This window comes from Hippocampus bargibanti, linkage group LG16, assembly GCF_051943395.1.
Source record: "Hippocampus bargibanti isolate YZ-2025 linkage group LG16, ASM5194339v1, whole genome shotgun sequence".
In the NCBI taxonomy this organism is placed as follows: domain Eukaryota; kingdom Metazoa; phylum Chordata; class Actinopteri; order Syngnathiformes; family Syngnathidae; genus Hippocampus; species Hippocampus bargibanti.
Window position 1 is genome coordinate 706,127 of NC_142749.1, and position 13,043 is coordinate 719,169.

Consider the following 13,043-nt stretch of genomic DNA (forward strand, 5'->3'; position numbering starts at 1 on the left):
TATATATATATATATATATATATATATATATATATATATATATATATATATATTATGTTTTTATATTATATTATATTATATTATATTATATTATATTATATTATATTATATTATATTACAGTAAAGTCTCGTTATATCGATATTCTCGGGAGTCGGAAAAAATATCGATATAACCAGACGATCGATATATCCGATCCTGCGGCATGTAAATTTTCTCCTTGCGTTCATAGAAATAGTATCGCGATAAGCAGTACTATCGATATAACCCAGGGGTGCTCACACTTCAGCATACGAGCTGCTTATAAAAACTACCAAGTCAAAATGATCTACCCACGACAAAAATGCAACACAGAATTATTTTCAAATGTTTTAAGGATTCTTTGTATGTACAATACGTCTGTGGTGGTTCTTAATTTGGTTCTCAAATTTGTACAGATGACGGCTGAAGAAACCTTCTCATCGTTGTATGTACAATGTATGTTGATGTACCTTGCATAACTGAATACGCCAATATTCCACAACACACATAATAACTACATATACATAACATAATAAATAACTATTAACATTTTTTTTAATTACCTGAGTTTACTTTGATGACTTCCACTGAATTGAATCAGCCAGGGATGCATAGTCCGGACAGTAGCTGCTGACAGCCAGACTCAAGCACATTTCCAAATAAATGTTCATCATTCATGGTGGAACGCTATTTGGACTTCATGATCTTCATGTAGGAAAAGGCTGACTCACATAAATCAGTGGAGCCGAATAATGCAGTCAAGGAGGTAGCACATTTCCTCATGTTGGGGTACTTTTCCTGTGTGAGTAAGTTACAGAACTGTCCACGAGCCCTGGACTTCAGCAGTGAGAACACTCACACTCTCCGATGTCTTTCCACATTTGCTGGGTTAAATCCTTAGCCGTGGCTTCACAGCGCCGTGTAACTGTATGTCTTGACAGCTGCAGAGCTTTGATTGAAGATAATATCTCTGCCTTATTTTTAAAGTCTCTGAACAAGGAGTCAGCTGCTTCAACGAATGCTTCTTTTACCATCTCTCCGTCTTGGAAGGTCTTATTGTTTTTAACGATGGCGTGACTCACCCGGAACAATGCTTCGATTGGCGGCTTTCGCTTTTGAAGTATGTTGAGTGAAAAATGACTGCTGTCCGGACAACTGGGATTTTAGTTCGTCCACCGTTCTCTTTCTCAGCTGGCTTTGCGGCGGGAAGTCAATGTCGTATTTTCCATGAACAGTCCGAAAATGCCGCTGCACATTTTCCCATTCTGTATGAAAGTACAAGAATGTACAAGTACAAGTAATATGTTTTGCCCCCTTACTTGGTCCCGCTTTCTCACTCATTTTGATCACCATATGTTTTAGCAAGGGCTTAAAATCTGAGGTAATTCGCTGACTAGCTTGTAAATTTTGCTGCGTTTAGCGCCGTTGTTTACGCATGCACGGCGACATAAAGGTAAAAATTCAGTTATGAATGGTTGCCCTGTATGTCAATCAAGTGACGGGACGTTTGATAGGCTGACAAATGTTTTTTTTTTTTAGTGTCACGCCACGATCGACCAGTAGATCACAATCGACGTAATGAGCACCCCTGATATAACCGATATCGATATAACGAGACTTTACTATATATATATATATATATATATATATATATATAGTGAGACCTCAGCTTACGAACACATTATCTTAAGAACTTTTCGTCTTACGAACGTCAAATTTATGAAAATTAAACCTTGAAATACGCACTACTTTTCGCAATACACACCCACCACGGCTGGCGGAGTAATCTTTGGCGGAAGAACACCAAAGCACACGACCTTTGGATCTGGCGGAGTGATCTTCGGATCTTCCGTGGAAGCACACGACCGAACAGTGCTCCAGCCGGGCCACCTTTCCACAACCCCTCTCATTGAATGCACACGTCGATCGCCTCCTTGTGTCACATCCTCGTCGACGCCAGGAGCGTGGCCTTCCACTCCTGTCTCCTCTTCCGCTGCTCCTTGGAGCGGGCCCCTCCCCGACCAGAACTGTGTGCCTCGTACCCGGACTTCGTGGCCGAACTACGCCAGGTCTTCCACCACCCGGTGACGGAAGTCGAGGCAGAGGGGCTCCTCTACGACTGCGTCCAGGGTTCCCGTTCGACCGCTGAATACTCGATCGCCTTCCGCATCCAGGCCGCTGGCAGTGGCTACAACGAACGAGCGCTGAGTGGAGTTTTATGTCGCGGATTGAGCACCGGTCTCAAGGACAAGTTGGCGACCCGCGACGCTGGCACCACCCTCAGCGAAATGATCAACATTGTCATCAGCCTGGATCATCGCCTTCGGGAGAGGCAGCGGGAGCGAGGCAACCAGCGGTCCAACGAACCCGGAAGCAAGCTGCGGACGACCACACACGGACAGGAGCGGTCGCGGCGCCTGGTGGGGTCCCCGGAACCTATGCAGATGGGAGGTGGAAGCGCACCAACCCCGGTGCTCGTCGCACCCAAGCCCCCCAGCCGAAGACCTCCAGCTCCTGTAAATCCCCATCTAAACGGTGACCGCGGCGACCTCTGGAGGCGGCTAGCACGGCACCCGTTATGCGATTAGAGCTGGACGCCGTCCTGCTCACGTCCTGCTCACAAACTATACGGGCGCTAGTGGATTCGGGGGCCGATGTGTGCTTCATCGATGCCCAACTGGCCAAATCATTGGGCTGCGAACTAGTGAATCTACTAATCCCCAAGGAGATTCTCGACCTTGATGGTCGACTACTGGCCAAGGTTACCCGCATCACGGCACCACTTAAACTCAGGTTAGCGGGTAACCATGTTGAACATCGCCAATTCCTGGTCATGTCCTCCCGTAACGTGCCGTTAGTACTAGGCCTCGCTTGGCTCAGTACCCATGACCCTTTCATCTCTTGGGAGGGTCCCACCATACAGGGTTGGAGCTCCTACTGTTATGCCAATTGCCTACGGTCGGCGACGGCAGGGCGAGACCCCTCCCGCGGTGGCCCGCCCGAAGAGATTTGTCTCGAGGGCATGCCACATTGTTACCATGACGTGTGGGAGGCGTTCAGCAAGGACAACGCGCAATCCCTGCCACCCCACCGACCGTATGGCAGGGGTTCCACTACCGGACTCCAGACTCTACCATATCTCTCATCCGGAACAAGAAGCCCTGAGCACATACATAGACTCTTCCCTGGCGGCGGGACTTATTCGACCCTCACGTTCCCCGCTCTGCGCAGGGTTCTTCTTTATTGAAAAGAAAGACAGATCCCTGCGTCCATGTGTCGATTATCGGGGTCTGAACGACATCACCATTCGCAACAAATACCCTCTACCTCTCATGCATTCAGCCTTCACGCCTCTTCAATCGGTGACCATTTTTACGAAATTAGATCTACGAAGTGCTTATCACCTAGTCCGCATCAGGGAGGGGGACTAGTGGAAAACCTTATTCAAAACGCCCTTGGGGCATTTTGAATATTTGGTGATGCCGTTCGGACTCACCAACGCTCCCGCCGTATTCCAAAACCTCTTTAACGATGTGCTCAGGGACTTTATCAACGTTTTCGTGTTTGTTTACTTAGATGACATCCTCATTTTTTCTAAATCTCCAGAAGAACACCGGCAGCACGTCTGACGGGTCCTGGCGCGGCTCCTGCAAAACCGGCTCTACGTGAAGGCAGAGAAGTGCGAGTTCCATGTCCGCTCTCTGTCTTTTCTGGGGTTCGTCGTGGAGCAGGGGCAGCTCCGGGCCGATCCCGCCAAGACCAAAGCGGTCGTAGAGTGGCCAACCCCAAAGACGCGCAAACAGCTCCAACGATTTCTGGGGTTTGCGGTCGAGGTTGACGCATCTGAGTCAGGAGTGGGGGCGGTCCTGTCTCAGCGATCCCCGGTCGACCATAAACTCTACCCATGCGCCTTCTTCTCGGGGAACTCTTCTTTATGTAAGCTAAGCCCCGCAGAAGCCAACTATGATGTGGGCAACCGGGAACTGTTGGCGGTCATCCTGGCATCCTGCAGGAGTGGAGACACTGGCTTGAGGGGGCGAAACACCCATTTATCGTCTTTACCGACCATAAGAACCTGGCCGCCATTCGGTCCCCAAAAAGACTCAACTCGCGGCAGGCCCGATGGCCGCTGTTCCTCACGCAATTCAACTTTACTCTCACCTACTGCCCAGGGTCGCAGAACACCAAACCTGACGCCCTATCTCGCATCCACGAGCCGGCAGAGAGGGAGTAGGTCGTCGCCAACATCCTGCCGGCGCAACACATCCTGGGCGCCCTGCGGTGGGAGGTTGAGAGGAAAGTCCAGGAGGCCCAGGGGGATAATCCTATCCCCAAGGGCTGCCCGCTGGATCGCCTGTTCGTCCCCCCGGCGCTACGCACTGAGGTGCTACTCTGGAGACACACCTCCAGGGTGATACACACATTTTGGCTTCACACTCTGTCTAAGAACCAATTAAGTTCGTAAGCTGAGGTCTCACTGTATATATACATATATAAGGTGCATCGGTTTATGAGCTGCACCGTTGGCTTTTGACAAATTTTAATGCTTTTTTGGTGCGCCTTGTAAAACGAAAAATACTGTAATTATTAATTTTCAACAGATACATGAAATGTTTCTAAGGAACTTGGACTTGAACCACTAAAATTCCCTCAGTGGCCTTGTTGACAAGTAAGTAACAGCAAAGGATGACAGTGAAAAAGAGTTGCATTGCTGACCTTTAACAGAATGACCGACGCCCTTCTTCTTTAATTCCCCCATCACCTCCCTTCCATTCTCCTCTGAAGTACAATTCACCAACTCATTCATTAGTCTGGTGACAGGGCCAAAACGCCCATTGGGGGCTAAAGGCAGAGACTGGATGGCCATGGAAAGGAGGAAAGTCACAACGACAGTAATGGATGACTGGGAAGGGATGGCATAATTTAAACCCCTAATCGCTAATTCAAAAATGCAACCCCCCAATTTCCATGTTAATTTGCCCATGACAGGGGAGATGGATGCTTCTGGCTTTTTGGCCACTCTGAAACATACACCAATGAAACTAAAAGAAAGCCTTTATTTGGGGAGTTTGCAATGGGTTTGTGAAATGCAAATAAATAAGGACCTCTTTGAGACAAAACCAATAAACCTTGGAATAAAATATTTAATTTAAAACGTTTCTTGGGATTAACAATCGCGTTTCTCATCCAAAATCAAAAACACAGCTGCAATCTATGTAACATTCTGACATCAAGTCATCCAAAATTGTCTATCTGTTATGTTGTCGCAGTGCATTGCGAACATGGATCTCAGGACAAAATGTGAAATAGTCTTACAGATCTGCAAATGTTCTCATGGCCACAGTTGATTCTAGTCAACATATGGTTGAATAGAATCATGTATCAGCATGTTAGCGCATTGCTCAGTTGTTATTTTCTTTGGAATGCTGTGTTCGGAAAAGAAAGAGCAAAGCACACTGAATTTGTTCAAATGCACTGACTCAAGAGTAGTGGCCAATTGCAAATGAAGCAATGGACACCCAAGTTGTACACTAAATGCTGGATAGAAGTTGTAATTAGTTTCTTCTGAAAGCTGTTTCGGCTCTGTCTCAAAGATAGGGTGACGAGTTCAGGCATTCCAGAGGGGCTCTGAGTAGAGCTGTTGCTCCTCCACATCGTGGAGAACTTGATGAAGTGGCTTAGGCATCCAAAGCTCCCTGGACATGTACAGTCATGTGTCACCGAAATGGTGTCTTTATATCACAAGTTTTCACTTGAAGGCCTTCTCTGGTGGCCGAAAAATATATGAATGTCTGAATGTCGTCAGACTGACGTTAATTGTATTTTGTCCATGAATTCTTATGAAATGATTCCAAATTATCTTTCAGCTTCCTTTCATTGCTTTTCCCCTGTTGTGCTGCTTCCAGATGTGTTTTCATATTGAAGCATTTCACTAATTACATTTCAGATATCATTTGTATTTCAAGGAAAATGATGAGAAGGTTTCTTCAGCCGTCATCTGTACTTCTTTGAAGGCGTCGGACGTTTCGCTTCTTATATAAGAGGCTTCGTCAGCGAACTAAAATTAGCTGGTAGGTAGCTCTGGCCCTATATAAATATATATCCCTACTGTCCAGGGGTGGCGGTGCCAGACATCTGCTATGATAGGTTCCTGCACTAAGGTTTGGGGGGAGCTGAAGATTTCCTGAGGCTACACTGATTGCTTCTATTGTCCTGACTGATTGTCGATGAGAAGGTTTCTTCAGCCGTCATCTGTACAAATTACGAATTTGTACGAATTTGTACAGATGACGGCTGAAGAAACCTTCTCATCGATGGACCACTCTTGTACGACTGAGAGCTTACACAGACGTACTGACTGATTATGATCCACGACTGGTCTGATTGCCCCATTTGCACTGGTATCACCTCATCAGCATAACTAAGCCTGCGTGGTAACGCTCTCAGGAGTGTGTTGTACGAACAATCCAAATTAAAACTCACACCACCATGGCGATTTAGTAAAGTGTTTTGCTCTTTTATGAAAATAGCTTTTTTTTACTCCCCTTTCAAACCATTTATTTTCTTTTGCTAAGATTTTAACTTCATTGTCGTCAATTGAGTGGTTGCTAGCTTTTAGGTGCATATGTACTGCAGATTGAGGCCCACTCGTATTATCCCTGCAATGTTGATAACGTCTTTTTGGGAGTATTTCTTTGGTCTCCCCAATGTACTGCTCTTTACAATTTTCATTCTTACAATGTATGGAATAAACTACATGACTTTGTTTTTCATTTGGCAGCCTATCTTTTGGATGCACTAATTTCTGCCTTTAAGTGTTTATCGGTTTGAAATAAGTTAGAATTTTTCAAGGAAAATGGTACCCTCTAGTGGGTTTGTGGTAAATGCCATCACACTTTTTACAGTCACAGCTGTGGATTGTTTCAGACGTAGCACTACTGAGCACTACTTTTGAAATGCACGGCTCGCCACTGCCCCACCCCAGCTATATTCCTATTCAAAATTGCCCTTTGCTTAAAAGAAAGTTGCACAATTTAGTAATTTGTCTGTGTAAGCTCTCAGTCGTACAGGAGTGGTCCATCGATGAGAAGGTTTCTTCAGCCGTCATCTGTACTTTTTTGGTGTCGGACGTTTCGCCTCCAATCCAAGAGGCTTCGTCAGCGAACTAAAGTCTTACTGGTCGTATCGGCCCTATTTATATATCCCTAATGTCCAGACATGGCGGCGCTGGACACAGCTATGATAGGTCCCTACTCTCAGGTTGGGGGGAGCAGAGGACCACTCCCTGTGGCCCCACTGATTGTTCCTACATTCCTGACTAACGACTGGCCTGCACACAATGTCAGGTGCACAGTGCTTCTCAACACATTAGATTATGAAGACAAAATAAATAGGTTAATCAGTGATTCTATCACTTATGAGCAACTAAAAAGGGACCCTTCCAATAGATACAAGAAATACATGATAGACTGTCTCCAAAAGTTCGAGAAAGGAAAACATATAGACAAACAGATGTATTTTAGATTATACCCGGGAGAAGCCACGCCATGTATCTATGGCCTGCCAAAAATACATAAAGAAGAGTTCCCCCTCAGTCCCATTGTTTGTAGCATTGGCTCCTCTACATACAATGTAGCCAAATATTTAAAAACTATCTTAGCTCCGTTGGTTGGTAACACAGAATATCACGTAGAGAACACCACAGGGTTTGTAGAGAGGATCAAAGACCTCATATTGGAACCTGAGGAAACTTGGCATCATACGATGTGACTCTCTTTACATCTGTCCCAACCCCAGCAGCAGTCTCAGTGGTGAGGACAAGACTGCTGGCGGACGTTTCTCTGCATGAAAGAACCAAACTTGAACCGGATCACATCTACCAATTATTGGAACTCTGCCTTAATACTACGTATTTTCAATTTCGGGAGAAATTTAATAAACAAATCCATGGTTGTGCTATGGGCTCACCAGTTTCACCCATAGTGGCTAATCTTTACATGGAAGAGATGGAGAAACAGGCCCTCACATCCTTCCCAGGGACAAAACCTAGACACTGGTTTAGATATGTGGACGATACTTTTGTCATAATTAAAACACAAGAAATTCAATCCTTTACAGATCACCTCAACTCTGTAGACTTCAACATTAAATTTACTCGTGAGGACATTCAAGAGAAACAACTAGCCTTCTTGGATCGTAAAGTAATTATAAAAGAGGACAGAGCGCTAAAAACAGAAGTCTTTAGGAAGGCTACGCACACTGACCAATACTTACTTTTTGACTCTAACCACCCTTTACAACATAAACTAGGAGTTATCAGAACCCTTCAGCATAGGGCTAAACTAATACCAACTAGCACTGAAGGTAGAGAAAAGGAGTCAAAACATATCAGGAGAGCACTCACTAACTGTGGGTACCCTCAGTGGTCATTCAACAAATGTCAGAAAGAAAGAATAGCGAATGAAACCAAAAATTCTCAAGATACAAAAAGGAGAGGAGTAGAAGTACCGTACATTGCAGGAGTTTCTGAAAAAACTACAGTCCTTTGGCAACACAAAATTCCTACTTATTTCAAACCGATAAAGACGTTAAGGCAAAAATTAGTGCATCCAAAAGATAGGCTACCAAATGAAAAACAAAGTAATGTAGTTTATTCCATACATTGTAAGAATGAAAATTGTAAAGAGCAGTACATTGGGGAGACTCAACAAATTCTCAAAAAAAGACTTTATCAACATCGCAGGGATAATACAAGTGTAATGCAGTACATTTGCACCTAAAAGCTAGCAACCACTCATTTGACGGCAATGAGGTTAAAATCTTAGCGAAAGAACATAGATGGTTTGAAAGGGGGGTAAAAGAAGCGATTCTTATAAAACAACAAAATCCTTCTTTAAACCGGTCTGGTGGGGTGAGGTTCAATTTGGATCGTTCATACAATAGCCTGCTTAGGCAACACAGGTTAGGCAACATTCGTAATGCTGATGAGGTGATACCGGTGGGAGGGGGGCAAACAGGCCAGTCGTTAGTCAGGAATGTAGGAACAATCAGTGGGGCCACAGGGAGTGGTCTTCTGCTCCCCCAACCTGAGAGTAGGGACCTATCATAGTTGTGTCCGGCGCTGCCATGTCTGGACATTAGGGATATATACGACCAGTAATACTTTATTTCGCTGACGAAGCCTCTTGGATAGGAGGCGAAACGTCCGACACCTTCAAAAAAGTGCAGATGACGGCTGAAGAATCATCAATTTCTCATCAATTTAGTAATTCATCATTTCGATGGTTATCATGAGAAGCTCTGACAGGAAATAATAAATACAGTACAGTGAGACCTCAACTTACGAACTTAATTGGTTCCCAGACAGAGTGTGTAAGGCGAAAAGTGTGTATCTCAAAAAAAAAATTCCCATAGGAAACCATTAAAATGGGAATAATCCGTTCCAGAGTTTCCATAAAATATAGTTTTTAACTAAATAAGCCTTAAAACTACACACAACATACCTTATTCTATGTATAATAATGTGCTATCGGGGAATGAAACACACTGCATTGTATCATAAAGTCACAAAGAGAGGCACATTACATGAGGACTTTATAAACTGTGCTGTAAAATAAAGTTTTATTTACCTTTTTGATGGTCGTTGATGGCTTATGGAAGGAGAGTCACCTTCCATAACTTATACTTGGTTACTTGCTAACTTAACCTCTGGTGTGGCTTCTCTTGTTTTTTCTTTGGAGACTCCTCATCATTTTTGCTGATTAAAAACCTCTTAATTGACACCTGTTTCTTTCTGACTTGTAAGGTGTTACGAGGCTGAGGCATCGCATTATTGTTCATCATGTTGATGATTGTCATAGCCAATCTTTTCTGGAATCTTTTCTGGATGGAACTGTTCGGTAAAAGCCTGCACATCATTCCACTTTGCCAACATTGCCTTCTCCTCCTCACCCTCAGATGTTCTCGAACCATCCGTTGCTGGCTTTAAAATCCTCAATAAGCGGCGAACTTCCATGTTGGCGCATGGCGATATCGGCGTGAATTAGCCGTGCTTTCTCGCATAAAATAGCTTTACTCACGCTGTCGCCGGATAGCTGCTTTTCGTGAATCCAAATTAACAGAAGTTTTTCAACTTCTTTGATTGCCCGAGACCGTCGCTTTGAGAGGACGGAAACACCTTTTGCAACAGACGCACCTTTGATGGCTTCTCTGTTCCGGAGAATGGGAGCAATGGTTGACTTAGCATAGCCGTGCTTGGCCACTAAAACGCACACCATGTTCGTGTTTTTCAATTATCTCCTTCTCACCGACAGTGATTTTATTTTGTGTCTTCTTAAGCTGAACACGAGCCTGTGGTGGGTTTTTTTCCGCTCCCATCATAGTAAAATTATCAGCTCCAAGTAGGCGATCGACGTGTGCATTCAATGAGAGGGGGTGTGGAAAGTAGCGCAGGCTGGAGCGATGTTCGGTCATGTGTTTTCGCCGAAGATCACTCCGCCAGCCGTGGTGGGTGTGTATTATGAAAATAGTGCTTATTATAAGGTTTAATTTTCATAAATTTGACGTTCTTAAGACGAAAAGTTTGTAAGATAAGGTGTTTGTAAGTTGAGGTCTCACTGTACTTGCTTTCTCATAAACTGCAAAGCGCAGCATCCCACATAATCCGTATCTTGTATCTGGGTCACCTGGGGGGCGTTGAGTAAAGGACTGGGGATGTTGAGTAAAGAAGGGCTTTACTGTCGGCGCCATTTATAAGCTGCATCGTTGAGGCCCTGCAAGGGTCATTTTTTTGGTACGGTGTCTTTCAAAACCAGATTTGTCTTTTGCCAGTTTTTCTTCAGCAAAGGGTCACAGAACAATTAAAATACAAGCGAAGCATTCAAACCTGGAAAAAAAATTCAACATTTCAAGAACACATTAGACTTGTGATAACAAAAATTTGCATTTGCTGCATTTTCAATCAATGCGAATGTGTGTGTGTGGGTGCTTGTGTAGACGACAATGGGGATTATTCTTCATCTGTCTCCTTCATTTAAAGGCATATGTTTATCCACAAAAGCCCCACAAAAGCCTCCACTGTGCCACACACACTAAATGACACAACACGGTGGCGAGGTTCACATGAGAAGAAAAAGAATCAGCTCTGCTGTCTCCATGTTTATGTTACCATATATTCCAGACTATATATATATATATATATATATATTTGTTTTTGTTTTGTTTTTCTCATTGCTTGTCCAGGTTTCTACTCTGGAAGGATTTTTTTACAACATTGATGGAGATTAGAATATAAATTATCATATTTAAAAGTTTCATGCTGTTATCTGCTTAGTGAACATGTGTGACTCGAGTACACAATTCAAGCACAGAGAAACCTGGGGTCAATCTGAGGTAAACAGACAGCCTGTTAACCTGTCATCTTCATCTAGGAGATCTGGCCTTGAATAGAATTTTGGACTGGAGAAACGCCATCAAAGGAATAATTTAGGACTTGAAACTCCCTCACAGGAAGAGCTCATTAGCCGGGTTACAAATCTATCGGTTCAGGCAAAGACAACCAATTAAAATGTCTATGCTCTAGTATTTATAGCTCTTGGTGCTTGGGACGTCCAGGGGCGTGGTATTCAAAGCGATAAATTATTACTTAAATTTGCATTTACTCTCTATAAATAGCTTGGCAGAGAGCTGCAGAATTTGGGCGTCTGTCTTAATTAGTTGCATCCCCTGGCGGCAGTAGAAGACAATCTTCCTGTGTTCGAGCCTTTGACCACAGTGTCCGATCAAATATCTCGACAAACATTTTTCAGCCTCAATATCATTTCCTCTGTCATTTTCACATTAACTCTCTCCTCCCGAGCAGGCATTTTGCATTTCTTCCCCCACAGCCTACAGAGCCTGCAGCCTAGCTTTGTAGTGTGCTCCATGAGTGGCTTCAGCAGGAAAATCATAACTAACATGTGTGTTCAACTGTTATAACGTCTTTATTTGTTGGTCAATCTTTCTGAAACTTTCAGTACACTTTCATAACATGTAATAGAATAAGATAACATAGTTTTTTTTGTGAAATTGATTGAAGTTTTAAATAATTATTGCAATGTTAATAAAGATTTTTTTTCCAAAACCTGCAAATTACAACAAAATGCATTCACAACAAGTCACATATGCATGAAATAAACCTAGAATGCATTTAAAACAATTCAGGATGTTTTTATTTGTGGTATGGTTTAAAACATGGAATGCATAGGTTCACCTTGCATTGCTCACAACCTGTTCTTGGCTCGCGACAATTTTTCTTCTTGGCACACTCTTTACATGTTCTCTTTTTATCCAATTCTACTGGCCAATAAAGGAGGGCAGCAGTGTCATTCTCCTTCATGCATTCTCCTTTTCTTTTCCTTCTGTAATTGCCAAAAAACTGATGAGCTAAGTTTGTCCTGAATTCTAACTGAGTCCTTTTTCGGAGGCGACCTGTTCTGGTTTTCACTTGATGGTTTGGAGAAAGTTTCATCAGTATAAATCCATTGCAAATACAAATATCCACTAGAAACAAGAACAGGTATTTTCACCATTTGAGTGATTTCCTGGAGATAGCGTATGAAGCACGTGGTTGATCAGCCCGAAAGTATTTGAATGGTGATAGAAGTTCATCAATGCAACAGTCACGACTGTGTCAGATGCCAAAATGTCTTCATCAAGATGGTCATCTATTTCATTCTCATCAGGATCTGGAAAGATATACAGTACATGGATATTTTAGGAAAAAAAAAACAAACATATGGACCTCCGTTTCAATAATCATATTGAGAATGCAAAGCTATGAGGTACTGCTATTAGTGGAAAACGCACCATTCACTTACAATTATTCGCATCGGGTACCAAGTCAGGATCAACAATATCATCATGAAAATAGCGTTAGAATGTTCACAATTCGGGATACTCCTTATTTTTTATATTTCTCAGTAAATAAAGAAGTTAGCGTTAGTTCATGCATTTCAGTATCAAGGTAAACCTCTTCTGAATAGCT